Here is an 18,077-nt window from a genome sequence, read left to right on the forward strand (position 1 = left end):
CGGCCTCAGACTAGGATCATCACACATGACTTTTGCTCTCATTGCATTAGTTAGAATTAGAAACTAGTCCCTTCTACCTGCAAGGTAGCTGAGAAGTATAGCCTTTCCTGCGGAGGAAAGGGGGATCAGTTACTAAATCGCAGTGATGTCCATTACAGTTTACTTTAGTTCCTACTCCAACTAGAAGGGGTCATACAATAAACTCATGGATATTGCTCCAGATACCCACACTCAAAAAGCTAACGGCCTGAATCTTTATAAGATCCATTCTTCAACACTGGGTGCTATAGACAGCGCCTTTATACATACCAAAACAAGCAAAAGGTGAGAGGATCGTTAGATGTCATTTATCAGCACAAAATATGATGCTTATGATTTGTAATACCTCTAGAATCTCTGCATAAAAATATTTTCAAAATAGCAGTTTCTTGGAAGGAGCTAGGACATTTACCTTAAAAGTGAATTTCAAGCAAGCACACCATTTGTCAAAGTGTATGCTGATGGAGATTAGTGGGACGCTAAACTGCTGCAGCTGACTAGGTGAGGTTCTGACATCTTTTATTCTAACCTTTCCATTTATGTTAATCTGTGACTATTAATTTTTATTACCTTTAATGTTTCCAATTAAATGTATTTGTCTCGTTTGTTAATCTCAGACATCACACAGATTACTAAATGTGACCTATGCCAAAAGCAATCACAACTTGCTTTCCACGGACTTGTCTGCTAACTATGCATCCTGCCTTCTGCAGAATCTGTATTAAAGTACATTTTAGGGATTGTTATTCCATGAACCAGCCTCTGTATTATGTTATAAACTGCAAACTACTTAGGTATGCAAGCATAGTTTAGACGCTCCAATATAGCATTCTGTAAAATATCAGTAGAGGTGATAATTTTAGTTCTGAAAATATTTTAGCATTATAAAGTCCATAGAATGACATTAAAAATCACTTGTTTCCACTCAGTAATAATTACTAAAATTTACTGATCACCTATTTATAAGCTAGGTACTATTCTAAATATATACTAAGTACCTACTAATACATAGCTCAGAATAACTAATCTGCACAACTCTGAAATGGGTACTAGGATTTTCCAGTTTCATAGGTAAACAAGTTACATAACTTGGCCTACAAGTGTCATCAGGTAACAAGGAAGTCAAGAGTCCAAACCCAGACACTTGATCTACTACTCTATATGCTGTTTAGCTAAAGTGGCAGTTTGCAACCACAGGAAAAACTTGGGAATGTTCTCTAAGGTTCAATTTCTTTCCTCCTCCCTCAGCCCCATCCATTCCAGCTTAATGAATTCTAGAACAATCTACTTTACTGTTTCCATCCATCACATCTTATTGGAGCCTTTAGAGTTGAAGAAAACCAGCAAAAGAAATAAGTCGTTTACTTTAAACACTCTATGCTATCATGTGCTTCCAGACCCTCATCTCAAATCCCAGTTGATACTACTTTGGAAATGACTCGCCAGCAGGGATATAATACATTACTGTACTGGGGAAATCTGGCAACGAAGCGACGCCGCGTGGTTTCCCATCACAAACATGCCACACGCATGAAGGTAGATCAGGGCAGGGATACTGACAATAGCTCTGTCGGGACATCCAGGAGGAACGCTTCAATCACCTGAAAGTCACCTGGAAAGGACTAGGAAAAAGGACCTTCGATGAGCACTCTTATTACATTTCTGCCAATATTACTCACAAGTGGAGTATTTCAAGAAATCTTAGGAAGTCAACAAAGATAGATATCTGTGTGTCTCCAAATGTCCTTCAAGATTTGAGTCCCTTAAGTCCAAACGAGTTACCACTGGACATTCAAATATTTAAGGTGAAAGTGTACTGAAAAGGAGAGACAAGGCCAAAATGCAGGAAGATGTAAATGGAACATTCAGATATCTTTGTAAATTGAAAGTACAAAAACACTGTGCTTTCTGGAACTCATTAACTCAACACAGCCAAGTTCAAGCCTGCAAAGTTTTGATGTCTGATAACAGACTTGCTTACAGTCTTGACTTGCTTATGCCAACCCTCTTGTTTTGTTTATAATTTTCCCCAAAGCCTCGCCATTTTCCTTCCTTCATATGTTCAAACTGTATCTCTCGCTCAAGATCAGTTTTTCTCACCATCTCCTTTAAGGAATTGTCTCCAAATCTTTGACCTCATGCTAGTTTCCTCTTTTTCATAAGAAATTCTTGGCCCTCTTATTGCCTCTACGTATGACTATAGCTATTATATTCATTTGCTATAATAAAATCATTAACTCTTTTGAATTAGAACACTGATTTTAGTTTTTCTGATATCTTTCAAAGGATATAACACTGTGTTTTCTACCAAGTTACATCTGAATAAGCTTATTTTGAATTTAACTGAATTGTTGTGTTCTTTGCTTATCTTCTAGATTCCAGAGTATTAGAAGATAGTTGTTGCAATTTTTATAATCATTTTATTTTAGACAAATCTTTTGTCATGTACTTAGTTATACTTTACTCTGATGAATGCTGACAATAAAGTGATAACATTTTATTTATCAATCTATGTTCTTCTTCAGTGGGAAGGCAAGTCTTCATTTTAACTTAAATTGAGTTATATGTTATATTTTAACTTCAAAAAGAAAATCATTGTCCATTTACACTTCTGAAAATCTGGACTCCTTAAAAAGCAAACTGGGATGTCATCCAGGAAAAAATCACTTCAGAAGGCACTGCTTAAGAATAGAGAGCCTACTCTGACCCTGGATTTTTAAGTACCCAAATTTAAGAAACAGTATGGAATAATTAGTTATCGTAACACACTTCTCACCAATTCTAGCTCTTAGATTATTGTTAGTGAAACAAATAGAAGCATTTATTGAAAATAAGAACAAATTTCTGACAGATTCAATCTGCAGCCCTCTGAGCCACTGGACATTGAATTCATTCCAAAGTGAATTAGTTTATCCAGCAATGTCAAGCTGCCAATCAGGTTATTCATCTATCTAGTATTGTCAAGTTGGATAAGAAAAACAACTGCTAAAAGAAGGAGAATTAATAAGAACAAGGGGGGGCAACTACTAAAATGGCCTTTTGAAAATGATGTCCTTAAGAAATGCTGTTGAGCATTTCAGATGCCAGTCTTTATTTCCTTTCTTGAAACTAACATTTAAAAATATGTCTCTTGAATCTCAAATTCTGAGCTCAGGATTTCTTGGACACAAAGCTTGGTCTTTTCTTCTGAAGTTTCTTTTGGAAGAAATATGGTGATTGTGGCAATACCATACCCATCATTGTATCCTATAATGAAGTGGAAGCTAGTACTATCCTTACATGAAACTGCTCTGCTCTTTGCCAAAAATTCACAGCACATTTTCTCTTCCAGTTGTGATTTATTGAAACCAGTCATATCTTTTTGTGTCTAATCAAGTTCTATTGTTTTTTGAAACAACATCAGCAATTTGGCTCTTTTAAAAAATATATGAATATATACACCCCTCTGAATTTATAATGGAGAGGGTGCAGTCCATCATTATTGAGATTTAAAGGAACAAATCATTTTCATGGGAGAATAGACCTCAAAAGTATGCATAAAATTAACAGATATGCATGGCTTCTATTATTTTTATGTTAGACTAATTAGTGCCAGCATGCGCTATTAACAAAAGGTATCCTAAAGGTAACGGCTTCCCCGGTGGCTCAGAGGGTAAAGCGTCTGCCTGCAATGCAGGAGACCCTGGTTCGATCCCTGGGTCAGGAAGATCCCCTGGAGAAGGAAATGGCAACCCACTCTGGTATTCTTGCCTAGAAAATCCCATGGACAGAGAAGCCTGGTAGGCTATGGTTCATGGGGTTGCAGAGTCGGACATGACTGAGCAACTTCACTTTCTTTCTTTCAACAGTATCCTGACTATAATATGCAGTTCTCATGATAAGCTAATTCTAAAAATAAAAAAAAATAAAAAAAATTAACCCCTGGCCCTCCATCACCACTGGATATGTGTTTGTTCCAAAATTGGTAGAAATTGTTAGAATTTTTAAAACCAAGAAAGCAAACACGCAAATAAAGATGGCCAAGTTTTTCTCCATCTTTCCTAATAATACTAGATTGAATAATATTTTTGCCTTTTATCTAAAAACCTTAATAATGCATTATATGACCAACCTTTAAAAAAAAATAGTTGAACTCATTTCTTTGATTTCAGCTGCATTTATAAATGAGTAATACATCACCCAAATACATGTTAGAAATTAGACCTGGTACTCCATTATGCATTTAGACATTTATAGCTGGATGATAAACCTGTCTGCACCTCAGGGGTTGGACTTATAAATCAATGCTTCTTGTGAAAATATGACGCTACTATTTGAAATTATTGGGGTTCTATACCTCATTCTTCTGGCTCCTTCAAAGAAATAATGAATTCCCATCAAGGGAAAGATGCAAGTATTTAAGACAAAATGTATTCTTTCCTTTATTATAGTATACTGAGTTACATGGGTTTCCTTCTAGAACTCTACATTTTTTACTAAATTATCCACTAACAAAAAGACTCAGAACAATAGTTTCTCCCAAAGAAGAAACTCTCATCGACAAGAGCACTACAACTTCCTTGATTACTTAAAAGATACTTGAATAAAATTGTATGAAATAACCTGTTTATTCACCTTCCTATGGGCTTCCCTGTTGGCTCAGACTGTAAAAAATCTGCCTGCAGTGCAGGAGACCCAGGTTTGATCCCTGGGATAGAAAGAACCCCTGGAGAAGGCCATGGCAACCCACTCCAGAATTCCATGGACAGAGGAGCTTGGCTGGCTACAGTCCATGGGGTTGCAGAGTCAGATACGACTGAGCAACTAATACTTTCTACTTTCTTCTTTCTACCCTACTCATCTACCATGAATAGGGTCTCCAAGTCTGGCACTTGACCTGGCTCCTGGGAAGTGACCTCTGGAAGAATCTGCCTTATAAGAATGTTTTTGTATGCCTGAAGCCTCATGCCACTCTATCAGTCTGACCTGGGGCCAGGGAGAAGGGTTTGAGTAGATGAGATCAGCCATAGGAATATACTACAAGACAAACCCCTAACAAAATCTGGCCACCAAGGCTTGTCTGAGCCTTCCTGGTTGGCAACATTCACACATCAATTCAGGAGGAGAATTACGCACCCCACCCCAGCCCCCAACCATGCAACTCCACCGAGAGGGACCACATGGAAGCTTTTTTAAAGCCTTGGTCTTAGTTTCCTAGTAAAAGCAGAACAACAGAAAAATAAAATTTTCCTCCCTCTGCTAAAAATAAAAACCTAGAGTTGTTAAATATTAATATTAACAAACAAATGTAATACTGATTATTGAATGATATGGATGCATACTACTAACTTTGCTTCATCAATTCATTCTTTCATATATTTGGAAAACTCAAGTCTGAGCTATAAAGGAACAAATGATGATTATATATGCAAGATTCTGGAAAATGGTTAGAGTGTTTCCATTTGTATAGAGAAAGAAAAGTCTCACAATTCAGGGACAGGAAGCTATGATTTACATAATGAACATGGCAGAGACCTATAAAGAAGCAAGACTTAGATGGCAGAAAAATCACATTGGCTTTACTCCAAGACACCAGGCACATCCCTGGAAAATTCTGATGTGCCGGAATATAACAGTATGTACTTTTCCCGAGCCAGAATCAGTGCAATATTTGGCTTTCCTACTTACACTTGGAACATGGGATTCTTTTTCTCAAATCCTATCAGAGTTTCCTTTATGTTTAGCACCTGCATGCAGCCTGGGGGCTCTAAAAAGGGATTTTTATATATAGGTATCAATTGCCCAACAATACAGTCATTTTGTAACTTAAATTAATTCATTTTGATCATCTCCAAACTCTTTAATATCTAGCAATCACGTAGATCAAAGTACTACACTTACATAATTGTAATGAAAGTGAAAGTGAAGTCGTTCAGTCGTGTCTGACTCTGCGACCCCATGGACTGTAGCCTACCAGGCTTCTCCATCCATGGGATTTTCCAGGCAAGAGTACTGGAGTGGGTTGCCATTTCCTTCTCCAATAATACCCTTTAAATGAGCGTCTTACAAATTCTTCACCATCATAAATAGAGAGAAATGGCTCATCAATGTCATATATAATCATAAAAGTTTATCAGTGATCAAAACCATGCCATATATACCACCATGGTTAAGAGCCCTACCTCACTCAGGAGTATAAATTCCAACTCTACCATTTACTAGCTTTGGGAGACTTAGTAAATAATACAATCCCTTTAAATATAAGTTTTCTCACCTGTAAAGAGGGATACTAGTTTTAGCTAACATAAATTTAAAGTTAAACACTTTTCACAGTGCTTTGTTCAGAAAACTATTCAGGAACAGTTAATGTGTGGTATAGAGGCAATGAACATGAGACGTCTACACACCTCCCTCCCTCAGCCAGTCACTTCAGGAACTGAATGAGAAAAGAAAACTAAATCAGTCTATGCAAACACTCAAAAGAAAACCATGAAGTCGAACTTCTCTCCCAAGGCCTCCACTCTTTGAGAGAAAATGGGCTCTATTAAGCAAAATAGCTGAACAGGTGGACATAGATGAGGCAGCTATGATGTGATAAAAGTCTGAGAGATTCTCAAGAAGTGGAAATAAATGTCTGAAGACAAGAAAGGCCAAGAGGTAAGGGTGAATGTTGAAAAAATCATCAGAGGCATGTGAATTGAGAAAAGTACCAGTAAAGACTGAAAACTTTGCCTGAAGTAGGTTTTGTTGTTCCTTTTGTTTTTGTCTTATTAGAATACAACACGTTCTACCACAGGATATGTGGGGTCACAGATTATGGAGGTGTTATGGGTTGAATTCAGTCTTTCCAAAAACAAGTTGGAAGCCCTAACCCCCAGTACCTCGGAAAGTGGCTAAACTTGAAGACAGAGCTTTTAAAGAGGTGATTAATTTAAAATAAGTCCCTTAGGGTGGGGCCTTAATTGGTGTCTAAAGAGCCTCTTGATGAAAGTCAAAGAGGAGAGTGAAAAAGTTGGCTTAAAGCTCAACATTCAGAAAACTAAGATCATGGCATCAGGTCCCATCACTTTATAGCAAATAGATGTGGAAACAGTGGAAACAGTGGAAATATTGGCTGACTTTATTTTTGGGGGCTCCAAAGTCACTGCAGATGGTGACTGCAGCCATGAAATTAAAAGATGCTTACTCCTTGGAAGGAAAGTTATGACCAAACTAGATAGCATATTAAAAAGAAGAGATATCACTTTGTTAACAAAGGTCCATCTAGTCAAGGCTATGGTTTTTCCAGTGGTTATGTATGGATGTGAGAGTTGGACTATAAGAAAGCTAAGCACAGAAGAATTTATGCTTTTGAACTACGGTGTTGGAGAAGACCCTTGAGAGTCCCTCGGACTGCAAGGAGATCCAACCAGTCCATCCTAAAGGAGATCAGTCCTGGGTGTTCGTTGGAAGGACTGATATTGAAGCTGAGACTCCAATACTTTGGCGACCTCATGCAAAGAGTTGACTCATTGGAAAAGACCCTGAGGCTGGGAGGAATTGGGGGCAGGAGGAGAAGGGGACAACAGAGGATGAGATGGCTGGATGGCATCACCAACTTGATGGACATGAGTCTGAGTGAACTCTGGGAGTTGGTGATGGACAGGGAAGCCTGGTGTGCTACAGTTCATGGGGTCACAAAGAGTCGGACACAACTGAATACTTGAATTGAGCGGAACTAATCTGATCTGAATTCTATAAGAAGAGGCAATTTGAACACGCAGAACACAGGAGGATACATAGGAAAAGGCCATGTGAGGACACAGCATACAGCAGCCGCCCGCAAGCCAGAGAAAGGCCTTCTGAGAAACCAGACCTGCTGGCACCTTGACCTTGAACTTCTAGCTCCAGAAGTCTAAGAAAATTTCTGTTCTTTACATCATTCTATCAGTGGTACTTTGTGGCAGCACAAGTAAGCCAGTTAAAGAGGTAAATGTTTATATTAGCTACTAAGGGGCTTAGTACAAAAGTGCTGGGGAAAGGGGGGTGCCTGGAATCAGACTGGTTGAATTTAACTTCTCAGATCAGATTTGGTTCCACTGCTTTCTGACTACATGACCTTTATGCAAATTATTTATTCTATATGTACCTCAATTTCTTCATTAGAAAAGAATGTATTATAATGGTGCCTGCTTCATCAGGTTGTTGTCAGGCTTAGATGAGAAAGAGACAAGGTCTCGAACAGTGACTGATATGCTGTTGTTCAGTCGCCCAGTGATGTCCAGCTCTTTGCAACTCCATGGACCACAGCATGCCAGGCCTCCCTGTCCTTCACTATCTCCTGAAGTTTGCCCAGGTTCATGTCTTTTCCACTGGTGAAGCCATCCAGCCGTCTCATCCTCTGACGCCCTCTTCTCCTTCTGACATATAGTACTGACATACAGTATTGATCAATGACCCTAACTATTCATGTTCTCCGTGATAACTGTTTTCAAAGGTTGCCTGTCCTTCTGACTTTCACCATATTCAAGACCATGGAAACACTGTAGAGTCCCTGAGTCAGCAGAAGGAATTTTAGCTGTGGGGTTACTGGGACAGCTTATTCCAAGTCACACGTCCACTCCTCTTCCTTCAAGTGACAATGAGAAATGATACTCTCTTTCATAATATTCAGAGATTGGGATTCATGGGAGGAAATGTATCCAGTAAAGAAATCTGGATACAAATCAAGTAACAGAGGCAGGAGAGAACAATGCAACCTGAGCTTCTAAATTTTGACATTCTGAAATGTTTGTTGCAGACCATTTTTAACACTAGTTTCTCTTTTTCTATTAGTTTTACAATTCCAGATACTGTTCTTCAGTGCTTTACACAAATTAACTTATTCAATTCTCTTATAAACTCATGTGATAGATACAATTTATAAAGGAAGAGATAGTTAACAGAGAGAGGTTCAGTAACATGCTCAAGTTTATAGGGTGAGCAAGTACAGTTGGTATCTGAATGCCGGTGGCCTGGGGTCAGAGTCCATGTTCTCAGTCACCCTATGTGCTGTGCTAAGTCACTTCAGTCGTGTCTGACTCTTTGCAACCCTGTGGACTGTAGCCCACCAGGCTCTCTGTCCAGGGGTTTCTCTAGTCAAGATTACTGGAGTGGATTGCCCTGCCCTCCTCCAGGGGATCTTCCCAACCCAAGGATCAAACCTAAGTCTCTCACAGCTCCCACACTGGCAGGTGGCTTCTTTACCACGAGTGCCACTTGAGAACCCCTACTCATCCCATTCATCCTACCTCAAAAGTTTACTGTGCAGAAGTCATTGTTCTCTCAAATATATGTAACCTAACGTGTTTATTCTCAAGATGCTACAGAGCCATCATTTATTAAGGAAAAGTGGTATGATTCATTCACTTGGACAATAAACTAATACAGATGCTTTGGATCAGTGATTAAAAGCAAATTATCCACTGTTACACTTGTATCCCGGACCTGCAGAAACTCAGGGAAAGCTATATAGGCTGATGTATATGAAATTGCTGAAGATCATTTTCAAGACATCATGAGCACACATGACAAGATTGGAAAAATCAGATTATACCCCCAAAACAATAATGTTCTGCTTTCCTAGATCATGCATGCTAGACTGAAGAAGTAGAAACAATTCTAGAGAGGAAGGCATGGAGTCAGCTTGAAAAGATCCTTGATTGAGTTTCAAAAACTCAATTTTTTTTTTTTTACATGAAAATCATCATTGGTTCTTGAGCAAGAGTTTAAATTAATCACAGTGCCTTAGAAGAGATGGGAAGAAGAAAGTTAAATTAGGGATGTAAACAGGAACACCATAAGACTATTTCCAGATATTGGACAGTAATAACCAAACTTGGTGCATAGCAATAGTCATACAAAAACAGAAAACAATGAAAAAAATGTTGCAAAAGGAAAGTCAGATTTGGCCACTCATTAAAAGCGGAAGTAGAAAGGAAAATTAAGGTAAGAGTCAGTGAAGACTGAGGTCCCTTGAGTCTGAGTTATTTAGCTCATGCAGGTGCTATCAAGAGAAAGAGACAGGAAGAGAGGTTTAAAAAAAATGAAAAGCTTGATCTTATGAAATAAACTGCAGCTTGTTTTCTACCCATATAAATACATTTCTGCCATTTCTACCTTAGGAAAGTGAAGCTCTAATGACTTAAAGTAACAGAGACCAAGGAGAAATACCTTCAAATTAAACATATATAAAATCCAACATTGTATGACTTTAAGTGACCCAAGCAAGCACAGAGACTGCTTCTTCGGCAAACCTCCTGCTATTGACATAAATTACTATCTGACAAGGGATTCGAGAAAAAGAGTTCAGAGGAAAATCAATTAAGTGTAAACAGTGCTTTAATACCCTTCCTTTCTGCTTTTAGCTAGGTGCCTTACAAATTGTAAGTTAACTCATTTCCAGAGTTTTAAAAACAGTTGCTATTATTAACTGTTTCTAGAGGCACTTTGCACTGGAGCCAAATCTCCAATGTTGTGTTTGTACACATAACGTAATTTAAGTGACTTGGGAATTACTCTTCAGATTAGAACTGGTTTTTAACTATTGACAGCAAGTTAATGAGATTTTACTGAATTTTTAGGAGTTCCAGAAAGACGGAGACTTTTTACAGAGGCACTGAGCGTTATTTGCAAAAAATTTCAGCAGAATCTCCAGAGTTGTTTCTTTTTTTTAATAAATAAATATAAGTCATTATGCTTCTACAAAAGCAAGCATATTTTCTGGAGCTTTAACAAATGACAGTCTTCACTTTGCCAGTAAAATGCCCCAGGATATGTAGCAGACCAACGAATTACTCCAGCAGAGTGCTAAACAGGGGCCTGAAGACGTTAATGCACCTGTCTAAATGCCACTTTTTACAAAGTGGCTTATTTAAAAAGTAGATGTCAACCCAGAATACTATACACATTAAATTCCTTAATAACATGTATTACATAACAACAAAAAAGCAACAAAGAAAACTAAATACACTTTGGGGAAAAAAGTAGATTTTTCGGACTTCTCAGGAAAAAAAAATACACCTGATAAAACCATTAAACCTTTTCACCCATCTCCCTGAAACATACTATAATGTTAGTAATTTCTGCATTTTTGTATTTGAGATGGGTCAAGTGCACAAGAACAAAGACAAACTAACTTGTTTTTAACTGCTCTGAAATAAAGTAATATTACACGTATACATATTAGCACACAGACACTCAGTTGCTTATTTCATTACTGTATCACATATATTACTGGTTGTACATAAATATTCCCATATGAAATTCTATTTATACTTTTCTTCTAAATACATAATTTTGTGTTTTCAGATAAAAATGGTGTATGAGCTGGGAGGTCAGCAGATCTGGGTTCAAGTACCGGCTCTACTGCTTCCTAGTGTTGTGACTTGGGATAACTTACTTAGTCTCCCTAAGCCTTCCGTATCTCATCTGTAAAATAAACGTAATACTAAGTATCCCATAAGTCTGTTACGAATACTAAATAATTACTCGATGAAATAACTTATCATTGTGTGTACCCATGATATGTGCTGGCTTTGATATGGTTCATTTTACTCCTCTCATTAAACTGTAAATATCTTCAAGGCAATGAGTATACCATACTAGTAGTGTCAGTTGCTCTGCTGAGTCCGACTCTTTGCGACCGCACGGACTGTAGCCTGCCAGGCTCCTCTGTCCATGGGATTCTCCAGGCAAAAATACTGGAGTGGGTTGCCATTCCCTTCTCCAGAGGATCTTCCCAGCCCAGGGATTGAATTGGGTCTCCTGCATTGCAGCCAGACTCTTTACCGTTTGAGCTACAGGAAGACCTGTATACCATACTATGTTTTTGTAATTCTATGTATCATCTCATACCATGCCTATCACTCCCAGCCTTGAGTAGACTGCTTTTCAGAGATTCCTCTCCTTTATCCTCTGTATGAGTTACTGACAAATTCTACCATTCCCTAGATTCCAAGTAGAACTGTCACCAAATTTTCTTTTGAAATTTGAAAACAAACACTAAGCCAGAAGCAAACAAGTAGTTTCTCAAAATAATAGAAAAGCTTTTCCCAAGCTATAGTACTCATCCCTCTAAGGCCCTACATACCAAAATCATAGCTGGAAATATGCATGGCCGTGCTTCATGCTTTCATTCATTCTAAAAGTACCATTGTACCTCCATTGTCTTGAATAGGTTTTTGTCTATCCGTCTTCAACATCCATCTTCTTTCCACCAGTAATAGAAAGGATTTGCCTTTCTTAGCCAAGCAGGTAAGACACACACAGAACAATTTACAAGTTCTCTTGGAGGCAAGGCTTGATATCCCTGGTACAACTTCGAACCATTTAGAGTCTAACCACTTCGGAAGATAATTATACTCGTGACAGTGGAAGTCTAGTGGCCTCTTGCTTTCCTGCCTGCTTTTTCCCCCAATTGGAATACCCTTTCCTTTCCCTTCAGAGTCATTCTTGATCATCTTTCAAAAACAATCTCACAAGTAGCTTTCATGTGAAAATCCTTTTGACATCCTGAGATTGATTCCAATTTCCTTCATTCGATTATTCATTCAGCAAACATTTGAGTACCTACTATGTGCTAAGTACTATTCTATAGAGCAGTGATAGCATTAACTGAAATCCCTGCTAGAGCTTACCTCCTAATGGAGGGAGGAAGAGACTAGACAAAGCACATTATATGACATAGAGAATAATAAAAACTGTAAGAACACAAGATGGCAGAAAAACAGACCAGATTGAGTTAGGACATGACATCCTGGCCAGCAGGGTAACTGCCGTTAAATAGGATGGTCATGGAAAGCCTTAGTGGTACAATGACACATAAGCAATAAGCAGCAACCACAAGGAAGTAAACGAATACAGCAGGTGTGTGTCCAGAGCAAGATTGCTACAGACTGACAGAACAGCAAGTGCAGAAAATCTGAGGTAGGAACATGTTCACACCTGTTGGTATGTGTTCAAAACCAGAAAGATACCCACAGGAGCAGTGTGGTGTTGATACAGGCAGGTATGTGAGGCGTTTCACCTTGCCAGCCTGACGACTCCGGCATTTACTATGAGCCGAGAAGCCACTGGGGGTGTTTGGGTAGAGAAGTGTCATGACCTGCCTTATGTTTAAAACAATCACTCTATTTCCATCTCAAGAATGGAGTGTAGTGGGACCAGAGAGTATATTGGCAGATCAGCTAAAATTTCAGTCATTCAAGGGAAAGATAAGAGAGGCTCCCTATATGCGTATGTGTTTTGGGTTTGTGTTTTTGCTTTTTGTTTTTTTTACAAGTTGACCATAAGGCTAGCCTGCCATTATCCTACATTTGTCTTGATAAAACTGTGACCTTAAGAGGAGAGAAACTGCTCATAGCTTTATCATCATCATTTTACAAAAAGAAAAAAAAGATAGCATATTACAGTGCTCAACAAATGTTTACTGAAAAAATAAATCTACTATCACAGACTATTACATTCAGATCATGTAAAGGTCCAAATACCACAGACATTTTAACAGAAATATTCATGTGAAAAATACTTTGCAATGTTTCACTGGAGGAGAAAAATATGAGTATTATCCCACAATTTTTGAGATATTGGTCTTCAACACTATCCAGTAAAAATGTAAAGAAATTATAATTAAGGATGGAGTCAATCCCACAAAGCAACTGAAGTAATAAATGTAATGGATTTTGATCAGTACATAAAATGAAAATCATAAATAATGTACTTGAAAAATACAAAGTGACATTAATAAGTAAACATCTGTTTTATATAATTAAGGTCAGTTGAGAAAAAAATCTAATTGTAAAATCTAATTTTAATAAATACATCAACGACTGTTTTGGCAAAAAGTATTTAAATTTGAATGATAATGAAATGAGAAAATTTTTATGAATCAAGGAAGGTTTTAATATTCCAGACCCACGCTGAATCACAAAAAAGGCATTTGTCTATGCATTAGCTTGCTACTGCTGCTGTAAGAAATAACCACATACTTACTGAGCTGAAACAACACAAATTTATTATCATATTCCTATAGGTCAGAAGACTGACCTCAGTCTCAGTGAAATAAAATCAAGGTGTCTGCAGGGCTGCACTCCTCTCTGGAGGCTCTAAGGAACAATACACCTCCAGCTTCTAGAATATGCCTGTGTTTCTTGGTCTATGGCCCTCTTCGTCTACCTTCAAAGTTAGCACAGCAGGTTGAGTCCTGCCCAGGCTGATCACTCTGACCTCCACTTCTGCCTCCCTCTTCAACTATTAAGGACTTTTAATTACACTGTGCTGTCCTGTGCTAAGACGCTTCAGTTGTGTCTGACTCTGTGTGACCCTATGAACTGTAGCCCGCCAGGCTCCCCTATGCTTGGGATTCTCCAGGCAAGACTACTGGAACGGGTTGCCATGCCCTCCTCCAGGGGATCTTTCTGACCCAGGGATTGAACCCACCACTCTTACATCTCCTGTATTCACAGGCAGGTTCTTTACCACTAGCAACCACCCAAAGAGTCTAGGATAATCACCCTAATAAGAGGTCAGCTGATGAGCAACCTCAGTTCCATCTGCAACCTTAATTCCCCTCTCCTATGTGTAGCAACATTTGCACCTGTTGCTGGAACTGGAACATGGACACCTTTGAGGAGCATTATTCTGCCTGCCATAGTATAACACAAGTATTATTACTTGCATTAATAAGTAATACTAAAAAGACATAAAAAAACTAAGGCCTACACTGAAGGAAGAATTATAATTAAAAAGAAATGAGGAATTTCAAACTTTATTAAAATTAATTCTTCAAAAGAGAATCATATATTAAAGTTATTAAATCTATATCATATCTGTACCAAAAATCTGGGAGGTTTCAGATATGTTGTTTTGTTCATATACTCTCCATACTTTTGTGTATAACATGTATTGCTATTTGTAAAACCTAACCAATTAAGCAATAACTTCAGATATGCAGATAACACCACCCTTATGGCAGAAAGTGAAGAACTAAAGAGCCTGTTGATGAAAGTAAAAGAGCAGAGTAAAAAAGTTGGCTTAAAGCTCAACTTTCAGAAAACTAAGGTCATGGCATCAGGTCTCATCACTTCATGGCAAATAGATTGGGAAATAGTAGAAACAGTGACAGACCTTATTTGGGGGGGCTCCAAAGTCACTGTAGATGGTGATTTCAGCCATGAAATTAAAAGATGCCTACTCCTTGGAAGGAAAGTTATGACCAACCTAGACAGCATATTAAAAAGCAGGGACATTACTTTGCCACCAAAGTCAGTCAAGTCAACAGTATGGTTTTTCCTGTAGTCATGTATGGATGTGAGAGTTGGACTATAAAGAAAGCTGAGCAAGGAAGAATTGATGCTTTTGAACTGTGGTGTTGGAGAAGACTCTTGAGAGTCCCTTGGACTGCAAGGAGATCCAACCAGTCCATCCTAAAGGAGTTCAGTCCTGGGTGTTCACTGGAAGCTGAAACTCCAATACGTTGGCCACCTGATGCGAAGAGCTGACTCATTGGAAAAGACCCTGATGCTGGAAAAGACTGAGAGCAAGAGGAGAAGGGACGACAGAGGATGAGGTGGTTGGATGGCATCACCGACTCAATGGACATGAGTTTGGGTAGACCCCGGGAGTTGGTGATGGACAGGGAGGTTTGGGGTGCTGCAGTTCATGGGGGTAGCAGAGTATCAGACATGACTGAGCGACTGAATTGAACTGAACCAATTAAGAAAGAATTAATGAATGAGATAGAAATAATATACAATTCAATATGAGATTACCTTTTTCACCTACCCAGCAGAGACTTTTAAAAACTAATACTCAGGGCTTGAAAGAACACATAAAATTATCACTTTCTCACACTGGTTGTGAAACTGTCAATCTGAGCATCCTTTCTGTAAAATAATTCAGCAATACATGAGGTTTTAAAATCTGGTTTTTTGCTCTAAAAATTCCATTTCCAAAATTCTACCCTAAGAAAAAAACAGAAATGTAAGAAAATATTTATAGAAAAGGATGTTCATCACAGCAGAAGGTATGAGTAAAAACTGAAAATGACTTAAATTATGATACATCTATGAGATGGAATACTAGTCATTAAAATTAAGTTTCTAAATTTTTAGTCATGACAAAATATGATAAATGAAAGTCGTTACAAGCCATGTTATATATGGAGTATGATTTCAACTATACAAAAATATACATGCATGAACAAGTGACTGAGAAAAAAAGTATTATGTGACTGTTTCCAAGTATTGTAGTTATGAGTGATACCTGTTTCTTCTTTCTGCTCTTTTCCTAATTTTTAATTTTTAATAGACTTGCATAGCTTTTATTTTCAAACTAGCATAATTTTCAAAAGTAGTTCTGTGCATTTGAATATATATGCTTTATGTTTATACAAATATTTTAATATTTCCTTCTAATACTAATATTTTCTTCTTCCCCAAGCAAGTATGGAGTTAAGACTTTGTTTTAGAAACAAGAAAATTTGAGTAAAAAGAGAGCAAAAGTTGTATCTATGCTCTGTACTTTTTTATTCATGAGCTACATTCTACACAATTCTAAATCCAATGCCATTTTGGATTTTCTTATTTAAGTTTCAAACAGAGTATTTTTTTTCATGAACTCTACCTTATTCTCTAGCTAGATAGTAGGCAATCTTTTCAGAAAAGACAAAATTTTCTATTTAACTCTGAAAGCCATTCTCCTTTCAGATCTGTTGAACTATTATAGTACCCTATGATTTTCCGGCATAGCCAAAACTGGAAGGAGGGGCATAATTATGGAGACAGTAAAAGGATCAGTGGTTGCAAGGGGTCTGGGAAAGAGAGCAGAGGGGAACAGAAAAAGTACAGAGGATTTTTAGGACAATGAGAAACTTTGTGTGACATTTTCATGTTGGATACATGTCATACATTCAACTAAACCCATAAAACATACAACACTGAACCATAATTTAACTATAGACTTTAAGTGATAAGATGTGTAGATTTATCCCTTGTGACAATTGTGCCAATATGGTTTGTTAATGAAGGAGGGGGCTGTGCATGTTTGGGGCAGGAGGTATACAGAAAATGTCTGTAGCATCCTCTCAATTTTGATGTGAACCTAAAACTGAACTAAGAAATAAAGCCTTTTTTAAAAAAAATATTGAAAAGGAGTTAAAAAGAAAAAAAGAAAGAAGTAAATTCACACTTCTTCATCCATTTAAAAAAATAATAAAACAGTGAAGCTTTGTCTTCATCTGCCAAATTTAAATACTAAAAGTAAAAAGCCAACATTCAAAATCACGTCAGTTAATTTGCTTTCATACATGTTATACATACATTTATTTGTGAATATACTTACATTATTTTCAAACAGGAAGTGAACATAGTCTTATTAGAGAAATCAGTCTAGGAATCAGACATCTTCTCCTTCCCCACCTGTGCTTTGATAATTTCTCTTCTTCCACTTTGAAAAGAAAAAGGTGCTTGTCTTTATTCATCTAGAATCTCACCATGGTGCCCTCCCTTGAAGTATAAATTTCCATGGTGCCCATCAAAGGAACAATTTGAAATACTGACATTAAGAACTCTGTAAAGACTTCTTAAATCAAGGCACAATAAAAGCAGGATATGGCTTTCTGTCTGCCCCTCGCTGGTGGCTCAGACGGTAGAGTCTGCCCGCAGTGTGGAAGACCAGGGTTCAATCCCTGGGACGGGAAGATCCCCTGGAGAAGGAAATGGCACCCCCCTCCAGTATTCTTGCTTGGAGAATTCCATGGATGGAGGAGCCTGGCAGGCTACAGTCCATGGGGTCGCAAAGAGTCGGACACGACTGAGCAACTTCACTTTCACTTTCTTTATGCCCTTCTATATATCTTACACCTCTTCCACTAACGGCTAGAAGTAAAATTAAAGGCAGCATAATCTGGCCCACATTGGAATTGTCTGAACTGAGATATACTGTGAGTGGGTATCAGGAGTGAAGACAGCGCTCCTGAGGGAAAGACCTGGGAGCACTTAAATGCAAACAGGTGCACCCACCTTATTGAATCCAAGTAACAA

This window comes from Budorcas taxicolor, chromosome 7 (assembly GCF_023091745.1).
Source record: "Budorcas taxicolor isolate Tak-1 chromosome 7, Takin1.1, whole genome shotgun sequence".
Taxonomy (NCBI): domain Eukaryota; kingdom Metazoa; phylum Chordata; class Mammalia; order Artiodactyla; family Bovidae; genus Budorcas; species Budorcas taxicolor.